Here is an 11,919-nt window from a genome sequence, read left to right as displayed (position 1 = left end):
TCTTGCTCGTGCTCATCACGCGTTGCATTTTCTTCGCTTCGTCGTCGCACAAAACCGAAGAAATCTCGCCCCTGCCCATTGGAAATCTTTGTATGGGAGAACATGTGTCGTGTGAGTTGAATGGAAAGCGATAACACTCAGGAAACTCGTCGTGGGCATGCGTACGCTTTCCCGAAAATAAAAGGGTGCCGCGACCATTCACCATTCACTTACATTTTCCATGCGAGAAGGTCGGCCGAGGGGTGGCAGGGACGCGAAAAGGGTCAAAGTGTCCGCAAGGGGAGAGGCAACGGGAAACAATGACGAATTCATAGGGAAATGCACTGGCGAATTGTGCTCGTGCCCTTGTGAGCATGGTTTTTCTGTAGTCGCCACTAGGAATGTTTCGATTTCGCTCCATTTCCCGTTTTCCCACTTTCCTTCTTCGCCTGTCGTCGCTTCGACTTCCATCCAGTCCAAAGACTTTCTAGTGGATGTTGAGTGCGATTTTCACCGCCGCCGTACTCTCCGTGTTCGTTGCTATTGTCTATCGTCCTTTGCATTTCGGGAAAATCCTGCTTTTTCCGCTTTCCACTTTTTGCCTCTGCCGTCTGCACTCGTTTTCCCCTCAAGTGCGAATGAACGACCAATATGGCGTTTAGCATTGATTTTCAGCAGAGCAGCAACTCGGGACATTCGCGAATTTCTGAGGCAATTTTCTAAGGAAAATTCGAAAATTTCGTTTTTTTTTTCTTTCCGAATTCTTCGATCAGTTTTCCGGTTCGTTTTGTGTGAAGTCGTGTGTTTCGGGACGGTATTTGTCTCCTTCTTTCCTAGTGACCCTGCAGCAGTGCTCTCTGAAGTGATTTTTGCCTCAGATTCGTTTTCCACCTAGTCCTAGAGTTTTCCGGCTTATCAGTGCTCTGGGATTTAGAGATTTTCGTTGAAAGTTATCTACTCAGAAAGTGTTCGCGGCGCATGAATGATTCACGAACGACCCCGGCTGAAAATCTGTTCCGAAAAGTGCACATCACAAAGTTGCCCCTATTGTAAGTTAAGGTGCCTGTAATTGTGACCCGAAAAGTCTGCGATTGCATAATTCGCAGGCTAGTCGCAGGAGCCGCCGGGATTCCGGCAGCGAATTTTCCTTCTTGATTTTCCGAGAGCTCCTGGCTCATCGACCTTTCGAAGGTGCCGTTTTTGGGTGTGCTCCACCCCTGTCATTCGCCGTCGCATCACATCATTATCCTGGGTTAAGTCATCTCCTCTGGGAAATTTTCACGATCTTCCGAGTCCTGTGTGTGCGTGTGCATGTGTGATTGTGCCGTGACAGCGCTCTTACATATACTTCCAGCGGGCGGACGAGCGGACGTACTCCACAATCGGCGGAAGCCCCTAAGGTGTTGCCTATCGTCCGTAAAACCGCACGACGAGAGTCCGAAGGGAAAAGGGATATCGGATGCCGGCTGCCCCCGTCCCACTACAAACACGACCCTTACTTTCCAGCCAGCGCACATGGACATGGCTTGCCACCCCAAATCCGCGAAAAACCGGTAGAAAACGCGTGGCGACATTTATACGGCTCCGCTTACGAGCCACCCCCAACGCCGTCGTGGCCCAGATTTAAGTGGAAAGACGTCGAAGAGACAGACGTTGGGAATCTGTGTAAAAAACAGCTCATCTGACAGCTAACGGAAAATTGCCTTGAAAAGCGCGGAAATGATAAGTGACGCTGCTCATGGATACGGAAAACTCCACGACGATGATACACTCGGTGTGAAATGCTGCTAGCGCTCGTGACGGTAAGTAGTTGGAATTTCCATATGAATGAAAAGACGGAAAGTGTTTTTGAATGAGGTGACACAGGTAATTCCACTCGTGGAAATCCTGTCGAGTGGAGCAGACTCAATTCCGACCATTTCGAGTCTATTAAGTTTCATCTTACGGGGATTGTAAGGTTTTCAGTGTCGATTCGAAATGCGTGGAACTGCATACAAGTGTGCATCTTGCTGCAACCGGTGCTCATTTGCAGTTGAGGGCAATGTTGCATGTCGCTTTTGTATTTGACATAAAATGTTATATACATATGTAAACCTGCCCGATGGCTTTGTCTTTTTCACGAGATTTTTGTTGCTATTTTGTGATTCATTATCAGGAAACGCAAATATCTTGGCAAGCGATGGTAGTATCCTTTTTCAATGACTGACGTACATATACCCTTCGCTATTTAGTTAACTGCAATCAAAGGTTCTCGGGATACTAGCTTCATTGAATGCTTTCACACCTGAGTAACGTTTCGCTTAGTAGTGAACCTTTACAAATCTACATCTGCATTCCCTGAGGAGCTGTGTCAGATATAAGTCTAGCCTCGATTTTGCGTAAATCCATGAGCCTACTCACCTCCTATGCGGGGTGACAAGCAAAATTCTATCGATCCAGTTCACATGCTTCATTGTTCAAATTGCTTGAATGAATCAGTCAGCACTACAAAGGTTCCATTAATACATACGAGGAAAAGGAGGCTCGATAGATTGAAACTTCAGCCGTAAAAGAGATGGAACTAAAGACTAAATGTCCCCTGCCAGCACCTTGTCTTCCGCCTCTACCAGGAAAAGCCAAAGAAATGGAAGCTGGTACTGTGAACGCAACGAGTTTAATATTGGTATACGGAAACAGGTCCATGCAACAGGCAGCGTGGAACGGCTTCCAGCCGAGGACCACATAATGTACTGCAAAGGAAGGCAAAGATTCTTAGAAATTAGGTCACGGGTTTTGCTGCACGGCTAAGTGTAGCAATATCCAGAAAAATCGCACGTAAAAAACGGACCTTTCGGCAGAAGGTGAGGACAAGTTGACAGCCCCAGTGAGATCCACAATGGATGCAGTAGACTCTTCAGTTAGCGGTGTCTTTTACATTAAACTACACTTATGTCTACAGACACAAAGTCAAATTAATCTGGAACATACCAATTCCTATTCCAATCTACTGGCAGCAAGGCTGGCAAAGATGCGGGGAGTCCCCTTTATATTTATGGAATAAGAAATATGGGTTCGTTTTAACAAAATCTATGGTATTATATCACTAAAGGGGGTAGAATATCCTTTGATAAAAGATACTCGAGACCAAGACCTAGTTGCTGTCAACTTACAGTACCAAGTTAAGGGCAAGAGGAGGAATGTCATAGTTGCCTCTGCTTTCTCACCCTGCGTCCTCCGCTGATGCAACAGCAATGGCCCTAGTAGTGAATATAGAATCAAATGGCTTTGGACAGTTAATCGATTTTGGTGTAAATGCTCAGTATATCTTCTGGAGGAGTATTCCATGCAGTCCCCCAGAAGACAAGGTATTTGATTTGATCACTTCAGCTGGCCTGATGGCCGTGAATATAGGATGCGCTCCTACGTTTGAGGAAATCTCACTGTCAGATCACCGCTACTTAGAATATAATCTGACTATTATAGGCAAGTAGACTGCAATAAAAAGACGGAATGCTAGAAAAACCTTTTGGACAAAGTTCAAGCTCATGTGGACTTAGGCCACAAGTAGCAACGTAGATATATGTTGCCATCATGTCTGGATGTAACCAGTGCTATAATGACGACATTTGGCGTAGTTACATTTTCAGTTTGCGACCCTTGCATTTGTATATTCAAAGCATTGTAATGAGAGCAGCTCATAAACTAATTCAATTACATTTATGGGAATAAATTAATGTGAAGGATACGGAGTATTGTTAGTTTTTGCAATGCCTTCTGGTGCTCGGGCCCCCAAGTTTTGTTTGTTAGAAGATCTGAAGCTATCCTGAAACTGCGTAGTGGGATATACTGAGGTATTCTAAGCGGACTCTACCTTTCGAATAAAAACAAGAAGTCGAATTTTCCCTTGGAACAACATGCAACAATCTTTCAAGCTGAAGTGTATGCGCTAATAAGGGCGGCAACCTGGGCGATTGACGAGCAGTTGTAGCGATAGTCAAGTTGCATTGAGGGCTTTGAGCAATCCTTTCATTAGTTCAAAAATAGTTCAGGAATTTAGAAACCGATTAAACTCTATATCTAGATACGGCAGAACTACTCTGGGTACTCTGGCAATGAAATCTAGGATGCCCTAACAAAAGAGGGTTCTATTTCCCCATTCCTGGGCCGGAAATATTAATTAGAGTCTCAGTAGCATTGGTAACTGTTGCTATTAAAAACTGGGAACGAGCTTCCAATAATGGCAGATGACTTTAATGTCGTTTGTGGTGCTGGAGACACTAAACTTTTCCTGTCGAAACCAAATTAACACACTACAAAGTTTATCCTGTCGAAAAGCGGGGGTGTTGTGGACATTCTAACTGGCCAATTCTCGAGGATATTACATGTCCAATCTGTAATGAGGAAGCAGAATCCATGGAACACTTTTTATGGTAGTGCTCCGCCTATTGACGCACCAGACATCAGATTTGTGGTGCTGATGTGCTGCAGCTGCAGCAAGTAGCATCCACTAACGGAAATCCTATTATAAATAAACGTGGAATATCCCATTAAATGGCGAAATCGAGAACAATGAGCCACTAGAATCTGAGTGCTCAGAGGTTTTGTCTCTACCCTACCGCAAACACATACACATCACCACAATTTTCTCCAAATGCTAGTTTAGAGAGTCGTTATCATTAGAACGCCTAATGAAATGTTTATGTTCCCTTTCTTAAGGAACAATAAAGGCGTCGATCTAGCGGCCTCAAGTTTTTCCGAGATTTTAGCCTACTGGTGAACCGAGTGCCCTGGCACCCACGTCAATAAACATTCGCTCACTAAACCGGGTTCAAGTAGCAACTGGTGGCAACTTCACACCAACTGGGTTGCTGTGGCATTTCCTCTTAGTTGTTATGTTATAATGCCGATTATCTGTATGAATGACACATTGGACCAGTCCCCATTGCCCTTGGATGCGCCTCCCCTTCAATGACTAATCCGTCAATGAATATTATTATATTCGCAATTCCTAACCATTCACGTCTTTCGGTGGTTTCAACAAAATATATATTCACGAAGCAAATCTGAAAATCATATATTTGCATATTTGCAGGCCTTAGGTGATCGAGTGAGGGATTTCTGCAAGTAGACGACCTAGCTCTCACTACTCTAACAATGCTTAATCAATCGAGCCGTGGATTTATGCCAGCAGTTTCCTGGTGGTGCGACAGCCTAAATGAAAGTTTGGCTTTCAGAGTACATTATCTCGGAAAATCACGGTTCGCTGACCGCGTGTTTATTTGCTAATACCTAATAGTGACTTGCTGTAGATGTATATAGAGTTTTCCCATCTTTCCCCCGGTTTTCTTTGAGGTTATGTGCCTTGAGCTTTACCCTTCATCATATGTTTAGAGATTCTTCCATCCTCCATAGGCTGTACGTGGCATGCTCACTGAGCTTACGCAGTTTGGCTGTACTGGATGCAGTTGGATCGTCAAAGATATCGTACAACTCTACCTTCTATTTGATTTCCTGCCCTGGAACCAAGCATGCGTCATAGGAGTTAATATTCAAAAATATCAACAGCATTTTCAGATACTTTCGTCATGGTCCAAGTTTCTCAGCCAAACGGTAATGTAAATCTGATGATAGTGGAATAGATAGAATCAGGAGCACCAAGTCAAAACTCTAACTTGTTATTGCTTATTCGTCGCTGAATTTCGTCATTTTCCTAGCCTTCCTTTCACAGGTGTGCTCGAAGGTAAATGAAATTTTCCGCGCTTCCAAGGTTGTATTCCCCTATTGTCATGTTTTGTTGGCGCTGCTCTCCTTCTTCAAGTCATATATTCTGTTTTCGCCACGTTGTCCTTTCAATTCAACTTTCCTTTCTGAAAACTCCTAGTTTCTACTAGCTAGATTGATTATGTTAGTAGTGTCAATGAGAATTCTCCAGATGACATGTTTCTGCTTATTGATGCTATATTGATTCCGTTCTTATACCCCGAGTTTGTGCTGAGATGTTAACCAGAGATTCTGTGTTGTAAATTAGTCATTCGCCATTGCAAAGCCATGCATTATTTCATACAACATTTTAAAGGACCTGTTTTACTGTTTTTGGTCAAAGGGTAGTATAGGTCCCGGGGCGAAACGTGGATTGGTACCCACGATGGAGCATAAAACCTGGGAAATGCCTGCTGAACCAACACCAACAGCTCTACTACCAAACCCTATCTCCACCTCCACGTGGTGACCGCCGGGAGCTCTTTCTTGACGAAAAACTGCAGACGGAGAAGGATGAAGGCGAGTCTGCCGCGCCTAAAAACGGGACAAATTGTACCAACTGGTCCTCCAGGTTGGGGGTTGGGTAGGGCTGACAACCCTACCCTACAACTCGTTACGAAGCCACAACAGGAGCCTCGGACAGGACGGATTTTAAAACGACGGACCCGGTAACGACGAAGGAACAACGATTTGCGCATTTTCTCATGGAACGTGCGCTCCCTGTACAGAGAGGAAGCTGATGAGCAGCTAGCCGATACCCTGTCCCAATATAGGGCTGATATAACAGCGTCGCAAGAGATGCGATGGAGAGGGACCGGTTTCCTGGAGAAGAGCCACTACACCATATATTATAGCGGCCATCCAGTAAACCATGTGCTCGGAGTAGGTTTCTTAGTCCGCCAAAAAATGAAACCTGCTGTTATCGGCTTTGAAAACATAAGCGAACGGCTATGCACTCTGCGCTTGCGAGGCAAGTTTAGAAATATAAGCCTCATAAAAGTTCACGCCCCTACAGAGGAGACTGCAGAGTCGGAGAAGGATACCTTCTATGAGGCAGTAGAACGAACCCTCGAAGCCTGTCCCAGATCAAAATCATACTTGGGGATTTTAACAGCCAAGTAGGGAAGGAGCCCGTATTCAGGCGATACGTTGGCTCCCATAGCTTACACGAAAAAACAAATGATAACGGACTGCGGACTATTCAATTAGCAGGGTTACACAAAATGGTTGTTGGAAGTACCTGGTTTGCGCGGAAAGCGGTCCACAAACATACGTGAGCCTCTCCAGACGGGACCACTTTCAACCAAATTGACCACGTGTTGACCGAACGCCGCCACCTCTCAGCCTTGATGAATGTCAGAACATATAGGGGGCCAATATAGACTCGGATCACTATCTCGTTGGCATGGTGCTCCGAGCTCGAATAACAATACCACCTAGAATCCCCTATGACAATCAGGTGAGAGTGAACACTGAAGCCATCCACAACACAACCCTCCGCGACACCTATAAGAGGGAAATGGATGCCGCAATAACCGCAGTCAACAGAGGACCTGGAGATGAAGTATCAACAAATGATCTTCACAATCACCTGAAGAACGTTATCATGGATACGGCCACAAATATACTTGGCCCCAGCCGTAAAAGGAGTCGGAACGGCTGGTTTGACGATGAATGTAAGCTAGCAACGGAACGGAAGAATACCGCATACCGAGTAATGTTGCATTCTCAAAGAACGCGGGCACGCGCGGAGACTTATCACGAACTCCGTCGAGCGGAGAAGCGTCTTCACAGACGGAAAAAGGAAGCCTGGGAGAACCAACAAGTCTGTGAACTAGAAAAGTACAGCGAGCAACCGCACTAGGCGCGGAAGTTTTACCAACAAGTCAGCAGGATGAAGCCTTATACACCACGATGCTCATCCTGCCGAGACAAAGAGGGAAATCTGATTTGCGACAGAATGGGCATATTAGAGCGATGGGTTGAGTACTTTGATGAGCTACTGAACAGCCAGAACATCGGCGAGTTGGAGGTCCTGCCAACTGAAGACGACGGACAAATACTGCCACCACCAAGTTTAGGAGAAACAGTCCGTGCAATTCATCAGCTAAAAAATCATAAGTCGCCAGGAGCCGATGGAATTGCAGCTGAATTGGTTAAATATGGAGGCGACAAGTTACACCAAGTGGTTCATCAACTTGTGCTCAAGGTATGGGACAGCGAATCAATGCCTGACGATTGGCAACGAGGCATTATCTGTCTCATACATAAAAAGGGAGATATCACACAGTGCAGCAATTATAGAGGTATCACGTTGCTGAGTACCATCTATAAGATATTCTCCACTATCTTGCTAGGCCGGATAGCCCCATACGCCCAGAACATCATTGGCCCATACCAAAGAAGCTTCACTCCAGGCAAATCAGCAACAGATCAGATTTTCTCTCTGCGGCAGGCGATGGAAAAACTGTTGGAATATGGACAACAGTTGCACCATATGTTCATCGACTTTAAAGCCGCCTATGATAGCATAGTCAGGGTAAAACTGTACACGGCCATGAGAGAATTCGGTATCCCGACGAAATTAATAAGACTGACTAGGCTGACCCTGACCAATGTGCGAGGTCAGATAAAAGCAGCAGGATCACTCTCAAGACCATTCGACATCAACAACGGTCTAAGACAAGGGGATGCGCTATCATGCGTCCTCTTTAACCTGGCCCTCGAGAAAGTGATCCGTGATGCCGAGGTAAATGCAAGAGGTACGATCCTCTTCAAGTCCACCCAACTACTGGCCTATGCTGACGATATCGACATCATGGGAAGAACGACCCGAGATGTACAAACTGCCTTCATCCAGATCGAGCAGGCGGCGCGAGATCACATCAATGAAGGCAAGACAAAATTTATGGTGGCAACGTCAGCACCGAAGACGAATCAACCAACAATATCAAACCGCACTGGTCAAACACAAACACGAAGAAGAATAAGGATAGGAGAATACAACTTTGAGACCGTTGACAATTTCTCCTATCTAGGGTCGAAAATCACAACCGATAACAACTACGATGATAAAATCCGCGCACGGTTGTTGTCAGTCAACAGAGCCTATTTCAGCTTACAAAGACTGTTCCGCTCGAAACGTCTCACCATAGGGTCAAAGCTCTTACTGTACGAGACTATGATCTTGCCAGTCCTCATGTATTCCTCGGAAACTTGGGTTCTTAGCAAGGACAATTGCGAACTCTTGGCCGCGTTCGAGAGAAGAATCCTCCGAAGAATTTTTGGCCCCCTACATGAGGATGGACGATTCCGTAGCCTACACAATGACGAAATCTATGAGCGATACCATGACCATCCGGTTGTGGATAAAATCCGGCTCAATAGGTTACGGTGGGCGGGTCACTTAATCCGTATGGATGAGGATGATCCCACCCGGAAAGTCTATAAGGGCAATATCTATTGTAGAAAAAGAAGACGAGGCAGGCCCTGCCTAAGATGGAGCGATGGCGTAGGCCAGGACGCCAGACAGCTTTTAGGGATATCGAATTGGTGGACCTCGGCGCAAAATCGGGATGTCTGGAGTTCCTTATTAAGGCAGGCCTAGACCGGATACCGGTTGTTGCGCCGTTGATGATGATGATGATGTTTTACTGAAAGCAGTTGGTCGTTTATAGATCCAGTTGTAAAGCCGCCTTGGTCATCAATAAATTTTTCTGTCCACCGCCTCAGTCTTTTTAAATTTTCGTCAGGAGTTTGTATGACGAACAAAGCAGTGAACCGCCCTTATAGTTGCAGATTTATTCAACTTCTTAGAGTAACATGTTGCACTCCAGAATATAATTTTTGAATTAGGGATATGTAGAGCTTCAGATCCTGCATTGTGATTTTAGATGCAGTCTGATAAGTGAACTTCAAGCAGATTTTCGGCAGTTTCCTCATTGCCTTCCGTGTAACTATCACTTTATAAACGAAAGTAGCCAAGGGGCTCTTCAAAATTTCTTTGATAAAATCGGTTAAACCACTTCTTTTTATGAATGCTTTAGAAAACTCTTTTGCAGAAGGTTGCAATCTAACCTTGTATTCAGTTTAGTAATGAACCTCGGACAATATTATATTACTTTCTCATGGTTGACGGTTGCAACGAAGGATTCAGGACAATTGGGCGGCTCATCCAGCCAAAAACTATACAAATCCTTCCTATAACCACCGTCTTCCGCAAGGATTTATGTCAAGTAATCATTTACTTCGCCGTCCTTCGCTGCTTGCTGCAATCTTCGGTACAATTACATCCTAGCGGCTTTTTGGAAGCCCAAAGTCTTCTAACCTTGTAAAAATAGTACGCATTCTTGATTGGCAAGTCTGGTATTCATCATCACCAATCGGTGGCACTTGACGAAGGCTATCGCATCCTGGGCCAGATCTAGCTTCGATTGAGTCGACCAAAGAACGGGCTTACCGAAATCGATGTTACCGCTTTGATAAACCACTGTCGCCAAATCATTAAAATTCCCTGTTAAATTTCCATTAGATTCCACTATTTTATGATTTCATTAACCATTGAATCAGCGGCCAGCAGCTCACCGATACTATACTCATTTTCTGCTTTCCTGTCCATCTTCTGCATATTAACTTTTCGTTCTCTGTATCCTGTTCAGGTGGAAAGGCAGGTGGGTTAGCACAACTAGCTCTCGTCTAAGACGCTGGAGAGATCTTATTCATCAAACATCCACCCAAAACTGATTGACAACCAGACCAAGAACTTTATTTGGTACACTTTTCATGTTCGGTATTTTATTGCCACTCATCCATCCCATCACAAATTTTCAGCGCTACCCTCATTACTGCGCGTAGTAACAATGTATTCAAATGTCTCTGAAGGCAGTAACTAAACATGTCCTTCTGAGGGAAATATGTAATATGGCGATCACTCCACAATAATCTTATCTCCAATGTTTTCTTAAAAACACACCTACAATCAACTCCACTCTCTCACTTTCGATATTTTCACACCATAGGGGCTGCGACCTGACCAAAACCAACATTTGCGTCGATCCGTTACTGATTTGCACTTGATTGCATGCTGGCATCCTAAACTACATAGCATCGCAATGCTAATTACACAGAAAACTTCACGCGCAATCGGAATTAGAGACAGGAAATTAGAGATTGGCAATGAAAAGGACAAAAAAATACAACGAGAATAAATGCGACCAGATGCAAGTACTTTCATGATACGGTGTACGGTTCTGAAATCACTGCTGTCTCTGTTTCTGCTTCCCTGCACAGCGCACCTTTGCATACTATCCCAAGGAAAAAATTTACTTCTTGTTTTTATCTGCGTAGATTCTTTTTCCGGAACCTTGTCCTGTTTTTGATCCATCGTCTGGTTCATCCCAGTTTTGCATGGTTTGAAGGTAGCACCACAATATGGATACCAAGGCGAACATATCTGACTAATGGTAGCAACATATATTCAGAGTATACACCATGTTTTTTGGTGATATCAGAAAGGTGGGCATGTAAGCAGTTCAGAGCAGGACAAATTAGAAAAATATCTCCTGGAGTTTACTCTATGTGCTTTATACCCTCCTTTTAAATCGTTCGATGAATGCCTTCCATGCCGCATGTGTCATTTGAAGTGCTCAAAAGTTTAGTACTTTTTCGTTTTACCGGTCTTGATCCAGTTCGTCTTTCAATCCTTTCGTGTTAAAAACTCTTGCCGACTCTCGCTCGCGCACTTCTGTCACCTGTTCTCTCGGAGGTTGTCTGAAATTCGGTCAATTACTCAGCTTAGCACCACGATCTTAGATACGTACCTAATAAATAAGTTGAGCGCTCTAAACACAACCTACCATGAGTTAAAAACTACTTGATTTTTCTTACACTACCAGATCCCCTAGTTATTGGGCCACTGAAGGACACAAAGAATCACAGGATAAGTAGGTAATCTACCATAAGATGACTAGAACTAGGTTGCCTCTAACAAATCTGACATCAGGGCACATGGATGTTGTGCTGAAGTGTTATAAAGGGAGTTCTGGAACTTCGCCAATCTTGCTATTAATAGAATGGAATAGACGTAAGCATAGTGCAAAATAATTTAAATACTCTTTATATTTATTGACATAGGTATAATTTAAAGTGAAAACCACGCCGAAACAAAGAGTCTCCTGCATCCAGATGTGCTTCACGAGGCCT

At 44.4% G+C, this 11,919-nt stretch overlaps 1 protein-coding gene across 1 annotated transcript in view; it reads left to right on the top strand.

Moving 5' to 3' along the window:
• Positions 1–443: 443 nt before the first annotated feature.
• The window catches only part of LOC119653794 (putative fatty acyl-CoA reductase CG5065), a 155,854-nt gene continuing 144,378 nt past the window's right edge, over positions 444–11,919 (top strand). The window contains exon 1 of the mRNA XM_038058804.1: positions 444–1,781. The gene's annotated coding sequence lies outside the window, so the exon portion shown is untranslated. The remainder of the gene's footprint in view (positions 1,782–11,919) is intronic.

Source organism: Hermetia illucens, chromosome 4 (assembly GCF_905115235.1).
Source record: "Hermetia illucens chromosome 4, iHerIll2.2.curated.20191125, whole genome shotgun sequence".
Taxonomy (NCBI): Eukaryota; Metazoa; Arthropoda; class Insecta; order Diptera; family Stratiomyidae; genus Hermetia; species Hermetia illucens.
The sequence above is the reverse complement of the archived record's forward strand: the minus strand, read 5'-3'. Positions and strand labels throughout refer to the sequence as shown.